Source organism: Macrobrachium rosenbergii, chromosome 42, assembly GCF_040412425.1.
Source record: "Macrobrachium rosenbergii isolate ZJJX-2024 chromosome 42, ASM4041242v1, whole genome shotgun sequence".
NCBI classification, from domain to species: Eukaryota; Metazoa; Arthropoda; class Malacostraca; order Decapoda; family Palaemonidae; genus Macrobrachium; species Macrobrachium rosenbergii.
In genome coordinates this window covers 49926390-49946389 of record NC_089782.1, presented here as the reverse complement: position 1 = coordinate 49946389, position 20000 = coordinate 49926390, and the positions used below count along the sequence as shown (strand labels likewise).

General features: G+C 35.9%; 1 protein-coding gene across 2 annotated transcripts in view; it reads right to left on the bottom strand.

Moving 5' to 3' along the window:
• LOC136828417 (nephrin-like) overlaps positions 1 to 20000 on the bottom strand; it is a 1390497-nt gene that overhangs the window by 737829 nt on the left and 632668 nt on the right. Inside the window, exon 1 of one of the 2 annotated variants that reach the window (XM_067086455.1) lies at positions 252 to 746. The exons of the other annotated variant lie outside the window; for it this stretch is intronic. The gene's annotated coding sequence lies outside the window, so the exon portion shown is untranslated. Of the gene's footprint in view, positions 1 to 251; positions 747 to 20000 lie in introns of those variants that run through there. 2 annotated transcript variants of the gene reach the window in all.

Genomic DNA, 20000 nt, shown 5'->3' with positions numbered 1-20000 from the left:
ATGAAGTACTACATAGGCCTAGACCTGAACGTTAAGCTTCTGTATGTGTGTATTAGAATGTGTGCATGGACGTGTGTATACAAAACGCTAGTGTGTGTCTAACTGTATAAAACGTAGATAAAATAATAGTTCATACATAAATGTAAATGAAATCGCACAGGAAATTAAAAGGAGACTTCAAAAATACATACGACCGCTAGGCCTTCGACCGTAGGCTATTCACAGGTAGCACAGAGAATGAATCTACTCACCTATGCCTCTTGCAACTGCAGCAGCTCGTTAACCCTCTCGTTAAGACCTCGGAAAAAACAACGAAGTCTTTAAATCCCGTTCATCATGAGCTTGAGTTCACCGAGAACAGAGAGCACTGAACACACCACTTTTCCCCATCACGATATAAATATTTCCTGATAATTAAAATTTAAAATCACTCAAACATTTTCCTTCAGAGTAAAAAAAAAACTTGTAGCCGATACAGCAGCGAACAATCCGGATACGAATTCGGATTTCTCGTAGACTAAAAGATTATACAAAGTGACGTTTTTCGAAAGGAGGGCGATTTGGTAAGGGGGCGGGGGGTTGGGGGGGCAAAATCGAGGGGAGAAGCAACGCACCCCCAACAACAAGTACCCGTTAACGCGGATGCACAACACCTTCACCTACACTGTCCGGGCGAGCACTGAGCAGCATACCGGTTTGTGACTCCTCTCTGAGGTGGGTGGGTGTTGGCCCACCTACCTACCCACCCCACCCACCTCTCTCTCTCTCTCTCTCTCTCTCTCTCTCCTCTCTCTCTCCTGCTATTTAATCCAACACTCTCTCTCTTTCTCTCACCCTTCTGTTGCTTAATTTTGCTTTCTTTTCACTAATTTGACTGAATTTAATCCTTCCTTCTCTCTCTCACTCTCTCCTGCTTAATCCAGCTCTCTCTCACACTGCTGACATTTAATTTTGCTCTCTCTCACTCTCTTAGCTAATTTAATGGTATTTGATCGTGCTCTCTCTCTCTCTCTCTCTCTCTCTCTCTCTCTCTCTCTCTCTCTCTCTCTCTCTCTCTCTCGTATTTAATCCAACTCTCCTTTTCTTACCCTTTTGATATTTTATTGTACTTTCCCTCTCGCTTACCCAAATTAAACAAATTTAATCCTTCTTCCTTTCCCTCTCTCTCTCTCTCTCTCTCTCTCTCTCTCTCTCTCTCTCTCTCTTCTTACTAACTAATTCAGCCGTTTCGCTCACTCCTCTGCCATTTCATTTTGCTTTCTCACTCTTTCTCTCCTACTTAATTCAACTGAATTTAATTTATACCTGTTTTTCCTTTCTCTCTTATTGGCCATCGTTGTGAAGACTTCTGTCTACCGAGCCTTAGAAATCAACATGCCTTTTAATTAATTCAATCACCTATCTTTCATATTCAATCCAACTTTATCATGTCCCTCTCGGTCTTTTTCATCTCTCTCTCTCTCTCTCTCTCTCTCTCTCTCTCTCTCTCTCTCTCTCTTTCTCTCTCTCTCTCTCTCTCATGTTTAATCCAGTTACATCCTCTATATTGCTCTTGAGTAAATGTCTATCTTTCTTTCTCTCTATTTTTAATTTCTATTTTAACTCCATCCTCTCTCTTCCCCTCTGTAGCTGTTTATATTTCCTACTTAATTAGGCTCTCTCTCTCTCTCTCTCTCTCTCTCTCTCTCTCTCTCCTGTGTAATACAGGTAAATCCTGTCTTTCTGTAATTGAATCCATGTTTCTTTCTTACTCTCTCTCTCTCTCTCTCTCTCTCTCTCTCTTCTCTCTCTCTCTCTTATTTGTTTAATCGAACTTCAATCTCACTGTCGCTTTAACCCTTTTAACCTAACTCCACCTCTCCTCTCTTAATTAATAAAAATTCATCTACAACGCCCATCCCTCTCTTGCCCCAGTCCACCGTATTTCTTACTTGCATACAATAGAACACCCGTCCACACTTTACCCAAAGACAAAAAACACACTTGGACTTCCTGTAACTGAGCATATCAGCGCATCTCCATACTTCACCCAGACACACGCCCCCATGACTAGTCTCACTTGAAATCTTTACTGATTATCCATCATTCTTGATTCAGGGACCCCTAAGTAATCGATCTTTCCCTTGACTGGCAGAGAGAGAGAGAGAGAGAGAGAGAGAGAGAGAGAGAGAGAGAGAGAGAGAGAGAGAGGGGTGGGGGGATCTTTTTGACTTGATCGAACAAAATGCAATTTTGTTTTGCTGTTTTCTTGATGAACGCACAGCTGCTGCTTCTGCTGCTGTTATGGTGCGTGCTGGACTGCTCATATGCTTTTGCTGTTAACCTTGAGAGCGTGCAGGTGTTGCTGCTGAGAGCCGAAAGGTATTTTGTTCGGCCTTGAGAGCGACTTTTCATTTCTCTCACACAAACTTTTTGAGTTCCCTTTGGTGCTTCTTCGAAATTGCAGGTGATGGTTTGACTGGCAATAGTTTTTTTTTTTCTTAACCCGAAGGCAGATTCTGTACTTGGCTACCGCATTTTAAACTTCCAAATTGTGGAGTTAAGTGGTATTAAATCTAATTCGAGCTAACAGCTATCAATTTTACGAACAGAAGACAATCGATCAGTCGAGTTGGCTTCTTTTTCTTTTTCCCATTTAAGCTAGACCTAGCCTCGTGACGTCCTGCTAAAATCAAAATGCTGACGGGGCACTATAATAGTGGAATGACAACTCTGAATAGACTTTTATCAGACAAGAGAAAATAGTGTTTGATAGTTCCGCGTCCTGTACCCGGGAGATTTCAATTGCTCTTCAAAAATTCTTTCAGCACGAGGCTCGTCCTTTGAAACAGAATAGTCTTTGAACCCGTCGTGTGATTCTGCGCTTTTCAAAATGCTGTTTACTAGCGTCGCGTTCTGTAACGCAAGCAAGCAATTCTTAACAGCCCCCTTGTTCTGCGCGAGAATTAAATGCCAAAGGTGAGGACGGATACGTCACGCTGAGAAAGAAACCTTTGGGAAATCGAAAAAAAATTACGATATTTTTCGAACGAGTGTCTTTGCTGTTACTTTTTATTTTCTCTGCTGAGATGCTCAATGCATCCTGTCAGTGATGGAGTTCATTATCATTGCAATTGTATTTAAGCGTAATTAATTACACTCCAGAAAAGTACTATTGAGCTTATAATTTTTAATTTGTCTGTAAACGAAATTCTAATTGCCATAAAGAAGAAAGGGATTATTTCATAAAGAACTTCGGATAAGCACATTAAGAGTGCTACTTTGTCACCTACTCCCAGGTGCTAGTACTAAACATGGCGGAGGCCTTGGGACGCCGAGTTTAGTACTAGCTCCTCGGGGACCAAAGTGTTACATACACTCATTTCTATATTGTGTGGTCGACAAATTATATTAATAAACGATATCTTCGCGCGGCCGTCTACTTTACATTTACTTTACGGTGATTAGTACTAGTACCTTGAAATTGGTGACGCGTAGATAAAGTAGCACCCACATTAAGTATACCTAATAACAACTCGCCTGCCTTTTGGGTAACTATACTAATGTCATTGCGAAGGTTTGAGATTTTATTGCCCTCTCTAGCTTTTTTTCCTGTGGCGGTTACGATTTCGGCTCAGTTGGTCAGACTAAATTTTTTTCGATCTGTTTGCAGGATCAACTGAAAAGTTTAAGAACGGTTTTTTTATTTTTTATGTTTTCTCTAAAGATTAGCTTTGCTCAGAGATAACTGGTTAGATTCCGCTGTGAGATAGAAGGGTGAATCTGATTCCCTGATTTGTTTAGTTAAAGGTTGGAGTGTTGCCACTATGTAGCCTGCAAAAACCGACTGTTTACTACTGCTTGCACAAGTGAAAGTCAGTGTGACAATGTCTGATTCATCTTGACGCATTTATACATCAAATTATTGCCATTGTTTAGTTTTTTTTGTGTTGCATCTAATTTCTATTTTATATAATTCTTTCAAAGAGAAACTTATATTAGATTTCTATCCGTTTCCTTCCACGCAGTTCACCCAAACCCCTTCACTATTCTATTGTAATAATTTTTTAGTGGAGAATTTTTAGCCATATCTCTTAATTAAAACTGATTTTCCATTTTACAAAAAATTTACTCTAAAAAAAAAATATATTTTTCTGGTTTCAGGTCACCGTTATGACCTTTGGAACGCTACATCCTCTAGTAATCTATATCATTCAACTAGAGTCGCCTGTTCTCAGAAACTTTACCTTTCCATATTTCTCGAATTAGCCTTTAGGGAAAACTACTTTGCAATGAAATATCACACTGGAGGCTTAAGGCTACTTCCCTCTCCCCACCCACCTACATTCTTCCTCGCCTCTCTCTCTCTCTCTCTCTCTCTCTCTCTCTCTCTCTCTCTCTCTGTATAGTGAAAATAATTAATAATTAATATTATGATTTTGAAAATAATTAATAATTAATATTATGATTTTCGGTGAAGCTATTTGAAATAAAATCATTCTCTCTCTCTCTCTCTCTCTCTCTCTCTGTATATAGTGATAACAATTAATATAATGAATTTCTAGTGAAGCTATTTGAAAGAAAATGATTCTCTCTCTCTCTCTCTCTCTCTCTCTCTCTCTCTCTCTCTCTGTATATAGTGATAACAATTAATATTATGAATTTTTAGTGAAGCTATTTGAAAGAAAATAATTATCTCTCTCTCTCTCTCTCTCTCTCTCTCTCTCTCTCTCCATAGTGATAATAAATGATAATTAATATTATGAATATTCGGTGAAATTATTTGAAAGAAAATATTCTCTCTCTCTCTCTCTCTCTCTCTCTCTCTCTCTCTCTCTTACTTAACATACACGTTCCTAGTGCGATGCAGATATTCAGATTTAATCCTTCCATCATTGTCATATATTTTCTGACCTCTTTCTTTTAATTTTCTAACGTACTCTGATCATCCGACGTTTGACTGACAGGATTATTTAAATTATGGGAACTAGTCCGTCGGTGCATCAAATTTTGGCTCTTTCGACAGGCTTGCCTTGGTGATCTTTGGAAGCGATAAATAAACCGAGATAAACGCATGAGTTTTCATGGATCTTTTCTATATCCTAACCATTTTTCATTTATTCCCGTAATTACCCTTCTCTTTCTTTCGAAAAGTGGAAAGCGATAAGGTAAATAATACGTGAAATAAATGATAAAAAAGATAAAGGTCAACAACCACTATTTTCTAATCCTATAGAGAAAAGATAAAGGAAAAAATAATTTTTGAAAAACTGTGTATATGATCAAGGACTTTGATATGTTAAATGTATTCACTAATTGCATTTAATCAACATTTCAATTATCAAGTAAATTTCCTTTCCTTTCACGGAGGATAAATCTATGGTGAACAAAAGAAGTGGCTTAAGAAATTAAAGTTTTGTTTTGTATATATGTATATATATATATATATATATATATATATATATATATATATATATATATATATATATATATATATATATATATATATATATATATATATATATATATATATAATTTAAATCAGTGATCAACTGATTGGTTTACGTCAACCTCTCCTCACACCGGAAGGACCATCGACTTCTAATTTTAAATGTTTGATAAAAGTACATACACACACATATATAATTACATATATATATCATATGTATATATATACACTCAGCATACAATTAGGATTGAGAACTTGATGGTCTTTGCAGTGGGACGAAAACTTAACGGAAACTAATCAATTAATCACTCAATCATGTATATATATAATATATATATATACTGTATACACACACACACACTCACACACACACACACACACACATATATATATATATATATATATATATATATATATATATATATATATATATATATATATATATATATATATATATATATAAAAATGGATGTATGTGTGTCTGTGTATGTTCCAGCATAACTATGAAACACATTGAGCGTTTCAACCAAACTTGGTATACATATGACTTACTATCTGGAGAAGAATACTGTGGGTGTAAAGATACCACTGGCACCAAAGGGGGTGGGGGTGGGAAGGGGGGTGACCGAAAACAACAGATATTAGTGTCTAATCCATAGTTTTCGAGGTCACTTAGATGAACAGTGACTCCCGATGCCCTTCAAGTCCAAGTTAAGCCCCCGATAGGAATGGGGTGTGAGAAGGGGTGAAATATAAAATGTCAGCAGTCCTGAGCAAGTAACTGAAGCAACTATCTTAACAGGAAAGGGAGAGAGAGAGAGAGAGAGAGAGAGAGAGAGAGAGAGAGAGATAGTTTATCGTTTGTCATACAGAGTTTTCCTAGGCAGCGCCGAGTTAGTCAGCTATATATATATATATATATATATATATATATATATATATATATATATATATATATATATATATATATATATATATATATATATATATATAAAATATATTGCTTAAAACTAATCTTTTAAGCCACTGTTCATCCTCGATTTACGCTCCGTGAAAATGAAAGGAACTTTATTTGATTGAAGTGTTGATTAAAATGCCATTAGTGAATACATTTAACATATCAATGGTCTTGTTTATACGCACGTTTTTTTTAATTATGTTTTTCTAAATTTTTTTCTTTTTCTGTAGAATTAGAAAATAGTAATTGTTGTTATTTATCTTTCTTATCATTTCAGTATCTTATTTCACGTGTTATAATAAAATTTGTTAGGCAGTATTTGATTTGCTTTACTGATTAGCGAGACCACGGTCGAGAACGTTGCTTTAGGCTGTCAGTTAAACATGCTTTAAGAACATACTGTTGACATGTGGCCGTGATACAGAAGTCCGGTTAGTAAATATTTGTGGAGTATTTGGCGCAACGAAAGGCGCCTGATGCGGCCGAAGGGCTTTTTCCTGCAGCAATCATATATTTATTTGTTCAACAAGCACGTTTGAAACAAGCAAAATGGATAAGGTGTTGAATTTGAAATTCGGGACTGTCGAAGAGCTGCCACACATGGAAAAAGAGGTCACAGCAAGTCTCAGCTAAGTTTGTATGACACATCACCTATTGCAGCCAAAATGAAAGCGGCAGGCAGCATAGTCCAGGAAATGCAGCTGTACTTTAAATTTCTGATCTTGAGCTTTTCTGCACTAAAAGTTCAACCTCGCTATTGCAGACAGAAGATGAATGTTACAGGGACTGATGTCTGTTTCGTCCTTCTATCTCTTGGATATTTCGTAACATTTGTCAGTCCTCTTACCCTTGTCAAGTTTGTGTTTATTAATTCATCCAGTTAAAAAGTTCCACTACGCCCTGGTCAAGATCAGGAGCCTGTGTTGATAGTAACATCTTAATCATCAACAACACCACACAGGTTTTAGAATTCATTCCACGCTTCTGTGTTTCAGGACTTTCCATAATTCAACTCTCAAGAAGCCGTCTCTTTTAATATTTTAGCTTTCCATCCGGTTTGGACAAAACAAGGGCTTTGGAATACCCTTCCCTACTTCCCAAGTCAATCGCCGCAACAAAAACCGCAAAAAAAAAAACAAAAGGAAACAAAAATAATAAATTAGTCAACCGACTTCAACCAACAACAGAATGAGAATCAAGGCCATTCCCGTAGAAGAGAGAGAGAGAGAGAGAGAGAGAGAGAGAGAGAGAGAGAGAGAGAGAGAGAGAGAGAAGCCGAGGCCAAAGCCGAGGCAGAGAAACGGGACACCAATTTCACATGTCACTGGCAAATGAAACGTTGCATTACTTTTCAATGATATGTTCAGTTTCGGGTCGCGGGTTCAGCTGTGGCTTTGGCCGGAAAATAGAAAAAAGGGGAACAACAAAACAAGGGCCATCGCTCGGGGGAAACTGTCTCCTTTAACTGCCTATTTATTTGTTGGCGTTTTTGCATATTGTTTTTGCTTCCCACTCCTTTGTTCGAACCGCGTTGTGGAATATGTGCCAGGAGAAGTGGGGGCTAATTCGAATGGAAATGCTTATGAAATGTCTAAAATAAGACTAACACTGATTCTAACTTTATAATTGTGCGGAACAAAAATAAAAAATAGCTGTCTATTAACAATTCAGTCAAGTAATCTGAGTTTGAGTAATTTTAGAATTACTGATTTATTTACAGAGGACAAAAATCAGGGAAATAATTCCTTCCATAACACACACACACACACATATATACTTGTATGTATGTATATATATATATATATATATATATATATATATATATATATATATATATATATATATATATATATATATATATATATGTGTGTGTGTGTGTACATATATATAATATATATACAGTATATATATATATATATATATATATATATATATATATATATATATATATATATATATATATATGTCACGTTATGATGTTTTGCAGGAACTGCTGGTTCCCTGCTCATTCCCTTTGTGGATTGCTGCCTCCTTACCTTCAAGTTTTTTTTGTTTTGATGTTCTCGTCGGTGAGCTGCCGTTTTTTTCTTCGCCAGTCGGGTCTGGTAAGCAAAGGTAGCGGCAGCAGCAGCAGGCAGTTTTTGGAGTCGACGGGTCGAGTTTTTGAGCAGCAATTGGAGCACGCCTACGAAGTGGAGCACGTCGTATGGAGGTGACCATGAGTAGTCGAAACAAGTGCTATCTTTGTTGACAGCGTGAGGCTGTCCTGACGTCTCCATCGGGTATTCTGGTTGGTGGGTTTTTTGTCCCTGTTGCACAGCTGAGGGCTGTCTTGGTGCCCTGATGGAGGACGTTGTTTGGTATTTTATTTTCTGCCTGCTGCTGTTTATTTTTGCCTCTTTTTTGTTTAAAGCTACTTTTTGTTTATAAAGTTAATTGTTTAACTTGATTTTGTTTAGTGCTGCCTTTGGCCTTTATTGTACTTATGTTTTTTATCTTTTTGCCAGACCTGACTCACTTGTAAATATTGTAAATAAATTAATTTTGAGCTCATTTTATTGTTTTTTGTTGTTTTCCTCCTTTGTTTGTTGCATCTGCTGTCAGTCATGACAGCCCCGTCCTGAGTATATTAAAGAACCTGCATAACGACCCACTCGGGTCGTTACAATGGCGACCTTGATCTGTTTTGGCTGGCGGGGTTATTACGGCATTGAGGATCATGAGTGTAAAAAAAAAAATAATCTTTTTTTTCTTTTAGGTGGGGAGGTGTCACGTTATGATGGTTTTGCGGAACTGCTGGTTCCCGCTCGTTCCCTTTGTGGATTGCAGGGGTTTTTTTGTTTTGATGTTCCTCGTCGGTGAGCTGCCGTTTTTCTTGCCAGTCGGGTCTGGTAGGGCAGCAAAGGTAGCGGCAGTGGCAGCAGCAGCAGGCAGTTTTTGGAGTCGACGTTGGTCGAGTTTTTTGAGCAGCAAATTGGAGCACGCCTACGAAGTGGAGCACGTCGTAGAGGTGGAGTGTGACCATGAGTAGTCGTGTGACCACAAGCTGCTCATCTTGCTGACAGCGTGAGGCTGTCCTGACGTCTCCATCGGGGTTTTCTGGTTGGTGGGTTTTTGTCCCTGTTGCACAGCTGAGGGCTGTCTTGGTGCCCTGATGGAGGACGTATGTTTGGTATTTTATTTTCTGCCTGCTGCTGTTTATTTTTGCCTCTTTTTTGTTTAAAGCTACTTTTTGTTTATAAAGTTAATTGTTTAACTTGATTTTGTTTAGTGCTGCCTTTTGGCCTTTATTGTACTTATGTTTTTTTATCTTTTTGCCAGACCTGACTCACTTGTAAATATTGTAAATAAATTAATTTTGAGCTCATTTTATTGTTTTTTGTTGTTTTCCCTCCTTTGTTTGTTGCATCTGCCGTCAGTCATGACAGCCCTGTCCTGAGTATATTAAAGAACCTGCATAACGACCCACTGTCGTTACAATATATATATATATATATATATATATATATATATATATATATATATATATATATATATATATATATATATATATATATATATATATATATATATATATATATATATATATATATATATATATATATATATATATATATATATATATATATATATATATATATAAATAATCCATCTTCACTTCTTGGTGTAGATTCAACAACCCTCTTTGGCTGATGTTATTGACAATATGCAGAGTAATGATATCTTCAGGGGTATCATATATTCCCTGTTCATTTTTATTGGATATGCATATTCCATAATTATGCATGCTCCCAGTGGCTTATGAACATTACGTATTCATTTACAATTTAAACGTATACATGTTTTCAAACATGAATTTATCATTCCTTGCAGAAATGAAATACTCCTAAAAACGAATAAAATTAATAAATGTGTACTAATTATTATTACTTACAGGAAAAAAATACATTTTCAAGAAATGGTAAACACCACTCTGCATCAGTGCCCCAGTGCACACTTATCACGTCTCCCATCAATGAAAAAAAAAATGCATTGAGAAAAGTCCTAAAAACCAATCAACATAAATTTTCAAGTACACGAAACTCAAATAGAAAAACCGAGCAGTTTATTTCCATTTTATCGTTCTGTCAATCCAAACGACTCGGGCTAACAAATGAAGAGAACGAAGCTATTGAAGGTATTGACAACGTTATTTACAATGACAGATGAGCATTAACTCAGAATGATTGGCTGGATTAAGGTATCCACGAATAAGCGCTTGGCTTAACCAGCTCTCTACTTTTGCACTTGTCACTTACTCTATTTTTTTTTTATTTCCTAGAATTGTGAAGGCAAATGATTACACTGTTATTAAACATCATTCAAATACGATACGCCTTTTCCGTATTACATAAAAAAATCGTGCAATCAGAATGCAGTGACGTGAAATTCCAACGAAATAACAGACAAGACGTTATGTTTTGAAATAGTTTGGAAGAAAGAGGACTTGCCAGCTTTACTACTATAGAAACTTATTATAAATGAATGTTACGGTAACTAGTATTAACAAATAAGCGATTACCATCAACTTGGTATCAAAAATACATGCAATGATAAGTTACAAATGGGTATGGTTTCAGTCAAGCCCCTTTCCAAACATATTATTTGAATTTCTCAATTTTCATTTACCCTAAGAATCTCTGTCTATCCGCCACATCATCTCTACCTTTCACATAATTTTGCATTTAAATCCCCTAGCATGACCAACCTTTTCCATTATCCAAAATGAGTCAAAGAGTAGATTTTTTCAGATACTTTTCTCTCTCACTTTTATTGTTGTTCATTCCCAGGGCATTTACGTTTATTATCACAAATTCTCCTACCATACTCAAACTTACCTATACAATCGTCAGACTTGCACACTGAGATCTAATGTATTTTGATACTTGGACTCTTCACCTTTATCTTTGTTTTCTTTAGAAGTAACGAAATCCATACAAATAAGAGAAAGCAAAAAGCTAAATCAGTATGATAGAAAAGTAAAACAATGAATTTTGCGTTAACGTTCGACTATTCCTTTTGCAAACTTTAATGTATGAATAATTTTACATTACTTGTATATGGTATTTAAAGCAAAGAGGGTAAATGAGCGTTGAAGAAGGTATAATAATGTTCCTTTTTATCGTTTTACTCTTTATTTTTTCTTGGTTATTATGTTAATGCAATGTTCTGCATGTACGATGGTAGATATAAACTTATTTTAGCAAAAGGCTGAAAAATACACTACAGTCGAGATTAAGATTGCCAGCTGCACCAGATCTGCTGCATAAAGAATTCCTCTTATAAAACCGTGGCACACACACCTCCCTAAAGAGGGTAGGACAGATGATTTAAGAAGCACAGAAGAAAGCAGATTCCACAGTATGGATATGAATAGCTTGTCAGAATAATCAAACGGGCTAATCTTCGATTTGTGACTTCTAGGATGCGACTTATAAACTTGCATTTAAAAAATACTTTCAAAATCTTCTGTAACATATTTAGAAGAGAAGGTCACAAGAAAAGGTTTGGCAACCCGCTTTTGTAAAGCACCAATTGTTACTCAGTATTACAACAAATTATTCCCGTCTAGTGCAAACGGCACGGGTCATAATGAGACCCGGAACCCAGTGTGATATGCATTAGCGTGAAATACAAGCATCATTCAAAAATGTTATTTGCGTGCGCTGAGCGTTAAAACAAATTTTTGATGGAAGAATCGTCTGTCTTCACAATCAATATCAATTAACAAGTGTATTGGCAATTTTTCCACGTTCTACACATCCTTACACTTTCATAAAGTCTATTTATCACATAGGAGAGAGGATGAAGAGTAACCGCGCACTGACAGTCATTCGGAAATCGATATGAGCGTCTCGTATATTTTGGAGGAATACGCGACAGAAAGTCATAATTCAGAAGTTATAACGTTATTCTTTTAGAGAGAGAGAGAGAGAGAGAGAGAGAGAGAGAGAGAGAGAGAGAGAGAGAGAGAGTGCTAGCCACAGATTATATTGAAATTATTTACACAATGGAAGGTTAAAGGGAGTTATCATATACCTCTATGACTAATACTCACACTGTTCATAATAAGAGTAATAGTATTAATTCGTACTGTACCTACTATTTAAATCCCTTGAATTCTTAACAAGTTCTAATGTTTAGAAGAACTCGGACGTTCTCATAATAATAATAATAATAATAATAATAATAATAATAATAATAATAATAATAATAATAATAATAATAATAATAATAATAATTCATAAACATAAATCGTATACACACGACCATTTACGTGTAAGGTTTTCTTCTAAATACCAAAAATATTCAGCACTGTCGACCTTTTAATTATACACCGTTATGCGTATTATTATCCCCCGTGGCCATTATGTACTATGTTCTTCTGAGACTACATCCTTCGACAATTCTCGTTTTATGCTCCTAACACTTGAGGGTCATTTACAGGTTCATATAATTAATTATGCATTTTCTCCTCATAAAAGGATGCAAGCTGGAAACGAACGAATCAATACTTCGAGATCTTTCAAAATTAATTATAGCGCTTAGCTGTTATTTTTTTTATCATTAAGTCTGTCTGCCTGTACGTCTGTCTCTCCCTAATAATAATAATAATAATAATAATAATAATAATAATAATAATAATAATAATAATAATAATATCATTGCTGCTTGAAGAGAATCAAGTTTATATCGACTTTTAAAAATATTTCTGGTGAATCGCTTTTATTTGCTACAAAGATTGAATATATCTTGACCAATATTCATCAGAGATAACAGACAATGTAATGACAGAATCAAATTCAACGGGTGCATTTAAAACATAAAATTGTAATGATGCCGAAACGCACTGCAACCACACCAACAACGACAACAAAAACAACAACAACAACACAAACAATAATAATAATTTTAATGATAATGATAACGATAATGATAATGAAATGGGTAAAAAACAAGGATATAACCCACAAATTTAGCTTAATAATGGAACCGTTAGTGTCATAAAAAAAAAGAAGAAGCGGCGTCTGGCAGGCTCATTCATTTTGGGACACGTGAAAATGTCATGTTCAAATATTTGGACACGCAGTTTGAATGCATCGCATCATATAAGCAAACAAGTGATTAGCATTCCGTGTAATTACACATAAGCTAAGAGCGAAAGATAAAAAAAAATTGTTTGAACCCTTTTTTTTTTTATAAGTCGTAAATTTCCACAGCTTCTAATTACGGAAATAACGGGCGACATGAATCCATTGGGCTTACGTAATTTGTACGTTTAAGTCGACTAGAATTATTGTTTGTAACTACTCGTATATAATCTTTTCTATGTGGGTTAATATACACGTCCCTGACAGCTGAATCGCTTTGTCTTTTCTTTATTTGCAGAAGGTGACAGTCAAAAAAGTCATTTAAGGACTGAGTCTTTTAATCAAGGCTTCAGGAAAAGGCTGATTATGCATTGATCTGGAATTTCAGTAATAACTACGGACTGTTGGAGATCAAACACAGCTAGACACTGTGATATATATATATATATATATATATATATATATATATATATATATATATATATATATATATATATATATATAATATATATATATATATTATATATATATATATATATATATATATATATATATATATATATATTTTATTACATACCTATGACCTTTGGCTTCTTCCCGCCTAGCTGTCAAACCATTGTAATCACGCCTTGCTTCAATTTACAACTTTACAACCTTCACTAGTTAGTAAATCTTCAGTGTAAGCCTATGAGAAATTCCAAATATTTGACTCAATGACATTATTCCCATTCAAAAAAATCCCAAGCCTCTGCTTGCTGCAGAAATGAAGATTCCATTAGGATTCCAAAACTGGAAAAATTAATCAACTTACTGGTTAATCTGCCGTTTGAAAACGTTCATAATTACTTGTATGGAATGAGCAGTGAAAGCAGTTGAAACGTTGAGTCATGAAAGCTCGATCAGCGGGCTTTGATGTAAGACCTGCCCTTTGCGCATTAAATGGACAATTTATGGTGGTCCTGTGATAGGGTATCGGGAATTATGTCACAGGGTAATATGGCAATCATTTTTTGTTTTTGTTTTTCTAAATCGGGAGAAAGAGCCGCCTGTCAGAAAGCAAAACGCACTACAAGTAATGCACATCCAAATCTATACCAACCTACATACAAACACACACACACACACACGAACCACACAAACACACACACAGACCCTGTATTGTTATGGCAAAAACAAATAGAAACTCACAAGGAGAAAAAACATCACACGGAATATCAGGGTTTTGGGTGCTCGTGGACCTGTTACAGAACTCACGAAATGTTCATATTTTATTTCTTTAGGAAGAGCAGAAGATTGACACAGAAAGCACTGCTGTGAGGGGAGAGCCTTTACATCAAGGAAGCATAAGAGTGTGTGTGTGTGACACAGATGTGAATAACATGGTATCTGTAGGGCGTCTGAAGCGCTGCTGACGAGTCTTCTATGAAGGTAAGCGAAACTGCTAAATATTGTGGAAGTACACTTCAGAGGCTATTCATCTAATATCAGCTCTAAAACTATGAACGAGGCAGTGACTACGGACCTGCTTTTCATAGGAACCACTCCCTGTTGGGGAAAAAGGCTGAGGCATAGAGGAAGAAAGAGTAGTTTTCTTATTGGTATTTACTTTGGAGAGTTCATGTACCCTTCACGAAAGTTGACCGTGTTTCACTCCCGGTAATAATTAAACGCCTATTTTTTCCGATCGACTTCTCACACTCGAGGGGAAGAGAGAGGACGCCGGCATAAGAGAGAGAGAGAGAGAGAGAGAGAGAGAGAGAGAGAGAGAGAGAGAGAGAGAGAGAGAGCCCCCATCATCAATAACGCTTATTCATTTGACCTTATCTTGATCTCCAGTCTTCAAGAATTTATTGGCGGAAGTTGGTAAAGTCTCAAGAAACTTAGCGAAGAACAAGCACCTAATACACCTGGGAAAGTCTGATTATGAAAGTTGGGCAACCTCTTGAGCCTTCCAGAAACCCTCTTTTTGAGTTAACAGTCGAAGCTCAGACATGAGTTTTATACAACTTTCTCGCTAAGTCTCCTCCTCCTCTTCCTCTCGTCTCTTTTTATTTAGCATTTTTTTTCTCATTCTCTTCTTCTTCTTCTTCTTCTTCTTCCAAGAGAAGAAGATGGGAGCAACTTTGAGAAGCAAAAGGCGACGTGAGTTGATAAGAACACGCTTGGGGACTTAGTATTCATTGATATAATGAGAATAATGATGAAATCCTTTCGTGGCATACAATTCCGACAGTATTTGTCGATTCATGTACATTATATCTCGCGTTTCATATTCAAGACTTTTATGTGAAACATTCCAGCTAATAATACAAACTAATTTACAACGATACGTATCCGAAAGGAGGTCGCAGTCTGTATTACCTGAGCCGAAAAATATAAAATGTATCTCAGAGAGTTATTATGGTCTCAGGGATTGTAAACTTTAGCTATCAATAACCCCATTCCTGACAAATAAAAAAAAAAGGATAAGGTAAACTTTTTGCCGATTCCCTTGGTTTAGTTAATTAAGCTTCAAACTTTGATGGAAAGAGCATCTGCATTTTTCTGGGCTGCCTCTAATATAACATTAAACAGTCTTACTTGAGCAACAGGTTGATACACATATGCTTATACACACTTACATGAAGGGAAGCACGCACACAACACGCACAAAAGACACACGACACACATACACAAACACACACATACACACACACACACACACATATATATATATATATATATATATATATATATATATATATATATATATATATATATATATATATGTGTAGTGTGTATATATATATATATATATATATATATATATATATATATATATATATATATATATATATATATATATATTATACACTATACACACACATATATATACAGTATGTATGTATACACACACACATATATATATATATATATATATATATATATATATATATATATATATATATAAATGTGTATTGGTTGATGTCTGTAGATATGCAGTGCTATTGGGGGTAATGAAGAGAAACTGCAGAAACTAGCATGACTGTTTCAGAGTATTTATAAGATGAGGGAGTTGAGAGTATATCTTTAAAAGAGTAAGCTCACGGGGATAAATGGACGAAGGAACAACTAATGTTAACTTGTAGTAGTGGAAGGATGAAAGCAGCTGATTCGTGTGTTTTGAAGTAAGAAAGATAGAAGAGTTCTTGCAAAAGACTGCAAAATGACTTTTTACGTATATGGAGGCCAAGCTGATGGTATCTAAGGGGATGGTTAAGCCAACTCTCCTTTAAGAAAATAAATCGTCGATATTAAATAAAAGTGGAGGAAAAGTTTTGAAGACACTGAGATAAACTGTTGTGAAGCACATACAGCTTAAGAAGAATTAGTAGGATGAAAACTGTGGGGGTTACCTTAGAAGTGGTAAAAATGTTATTGTAGGTACCAAGAAGGATCAGAATCCTTGAATTGATTCGGTCATAAGGAAAACAAGTAAAAAATGCGCCGAAGTTTCTTCAGCGCAATCGAGTTTTCTGTACAGCGTATAATGCTGTATGAAACTCTCAGCCACGGCCCATGAAGCTCTCAGCCGGCCGTGGTGTTATTGCGGTACCAGACGCACGATCATGGCTGACTTTAACCTTAAATAAGATAAAAACTGCTGAGGCTACAGGGCTGCAATTTGGTATGTTTGCTGATTGGAGGGTGGATGATCTACATACCAATTTGCAGCCCTCTGGCCTCAGTAGTTTTTAAGATCTGAGGGCGGACAGAAAAAGTGCAGACAGACAGACAAAGCCATCTCAGTAGTTTTCTTTTACAGAAAACTAAAAATGGAAAGGATGACCTAAGATGGGTTGCATAGATGGAGTGAAAAAGGTACTGAAAAGTGAGGGTCTTAATACCCTAGATGCGCGGGATGCGCATAAATAGTGTAACATATGAAGAAGAGTTGACTGCCCTGACGATGACCCTTCTGCATATGTGAATGAGGCGGCTAAGGTTGTGGATGTCGTACTGCACAGAGGATTCATCCACGATTCATTAGTTATAGTAGGAATGTGGCAGTGATGGGTGTGTTGCTTTTCTCTCCGGAGAGTCTTCAACTGCTCAATCCAAGGTACACCCAGTGCTGAGAATATGAGAACACCGTACTTCAATAAACATCAGGCTTCCGCAATCCTGCATCAAATTTACGTATTCCAGAAGTTCCATCTTCATTTCACCCCTTTTCTCCGATTTCTCTCTTCACTCCATTCACTGAACGAAGACATAACACAACCTACTTCGATGAGTCCATTTACGCCAAACTAGTCACTCTCCCATACAGACTCATGCACAAATATAAGTATGTATATATATATATATATATATATATATATATATATATATATATATATATATATATATATATATATATATATATATATAAATATATATATATATATATATATATATATATATTATGTGTGAGTGTGTATTAATTTGCAGCTGTTTTTGTTTGTAAAGAACCAAACAATTTATCTCTAAAAGGATAGAGACATACATAAATAAATCTTTTAGATTAAGCGAATGTACAGTATTTAGATAGAACAGAGAAAAATTGTGCAAACAGAAGAACATTTCGACGATGACAAAGTTCATGAATCAGTAAATAGAGGTTCTGTTGACAGCACCTGTCTGTTGCCCAAGAAGCGAGAACTGTTGCTCGTCTGTCGCTCCCTTAACGTGTCACGAAAGCCTCTGGAGAGGGCGATTCTGGTGTCCCAATCAACGAATTCAAAATGCATTCTGAACCAATCCGCCACACGTGAATAAAAGAAGGGGTTCGTGGACTGAAATGTAACGAAGTTATTACAGTCGACAGAAAAAAATTCTTTTAAATAGCAAATGAGAATTGTTCAGTATGCCGATGATGAAACACTTGTGTGCGTAATAAAGTCTGCACTTAAGAGAAATGAAGCTGCCATCAGCCTCAATCGTGATATGGAGCGGAATATAGAATGGTGTAGTCGGTGGGGTATGAGGCTCAACTCCAGCAAAACGAAAACACTATTGATTAGTAGATCTCGTACTGATTTTCCACCCCATCCTCCACTTCAAGTGGATGGGACCCTGCTGGATGAGGCTGGATCTTTGACTAGACTTGGTGTAACATTCGACCCGTATCTCACTTTTGAGAAACATCTGAAAGCGTCAGAAAATGCCGCACGAAAATTAGGTATTATACGTAAGGTCTCATATATTTATAACAATGATAAAATCAACGCAACCTGTTGTAGGTCATTTGTGCTCCCTTTACTCGAATACTGCTCTAAGGTGTGGAGATTTATCTCTTTTAGATAGAGTGGTTCGTGGTGGTAGGTTTCTGTTTCCCAACACTAGCATGTATGACTCAGACCATCATGGATGGTCTCTCTTTTGTCAATTTTTAATAAGTTGTATTCTAACAGGGACTTTTCTCATTCACAATTGATCCCCGATCATCTTTTCCTGCCGAGAGCAACCAAAATTTGCTATACAGCAGCACCAATATACATAAAATGTGCCAGGCTGTCGAACTTCTCAGTTCCTGAGGTCTTTTATTCCTCACACCATTGGGCTGTGGAACAGCCTCCCTGAGGATGTTGAGCAATCAGAACCTCAAAGCTTCAAGCTAAGATGTAATGCATATTACTATCCTAAAACAATTCATCCCTTATTTTACGAACGTATTTATATTTTGATATATTTATTAATTCGTTTACATTTTTCTTTTCTAATAACTGATCTATTCTTCTGCATTTCCGATTATTATCGGTAACTTCTTTAAAATGAACAACATTTTCTTTGGAAGCTCGAATTTCAAGCCAGTGACCCCTGTAAGCTTGTTCCGTAAGGACAGGTGTTTATCTTTTGAATAATAATAATAATAATAATAATAATAATAATAATAATAATAATAATAATAATAATAATAATAATCAAATGAAAAGTATAAAGTATATAAATAAACTTGTTGCTGCAATCTACTGTTGCTTTTATAATTTAATACAAAGAATTATTAAAGGATAACTGTATTATACATAAATAGCATACGGGGATGGCGTTCATTTTGCTAATTTGTTCTGCCAGTTCTGTCTTTTATATTTTGGCATTCTATTCTATGAATGCATAACTTTGATTCACTGCCCATATGAACACCTGTTTTTGAATGATATAAGAATACAAGAGCACTTAGGATATTTCACGGGTGTTATAACCATTATAGCTGTTCCTCTAGCTCGGACTTCTGATAATCTTATTTCGCAGTTTGGAATGGAATTTTGAATGATACAGGTTACGCTTTGAAAAGAATGTTAAGCCTGTTGCCTTGCTAAAATAAACTTTAGTTAACAGCTTTTTCATTAAGGACAAAGCCTGGATTAGGATGAATGTTGAAGTCCCTTTTTCTTTTGGAGTACCATGAATCATCAAATTAGCAAAAAAAAAAAAAAATTGCTATGAACTGAGACTAAGTCAT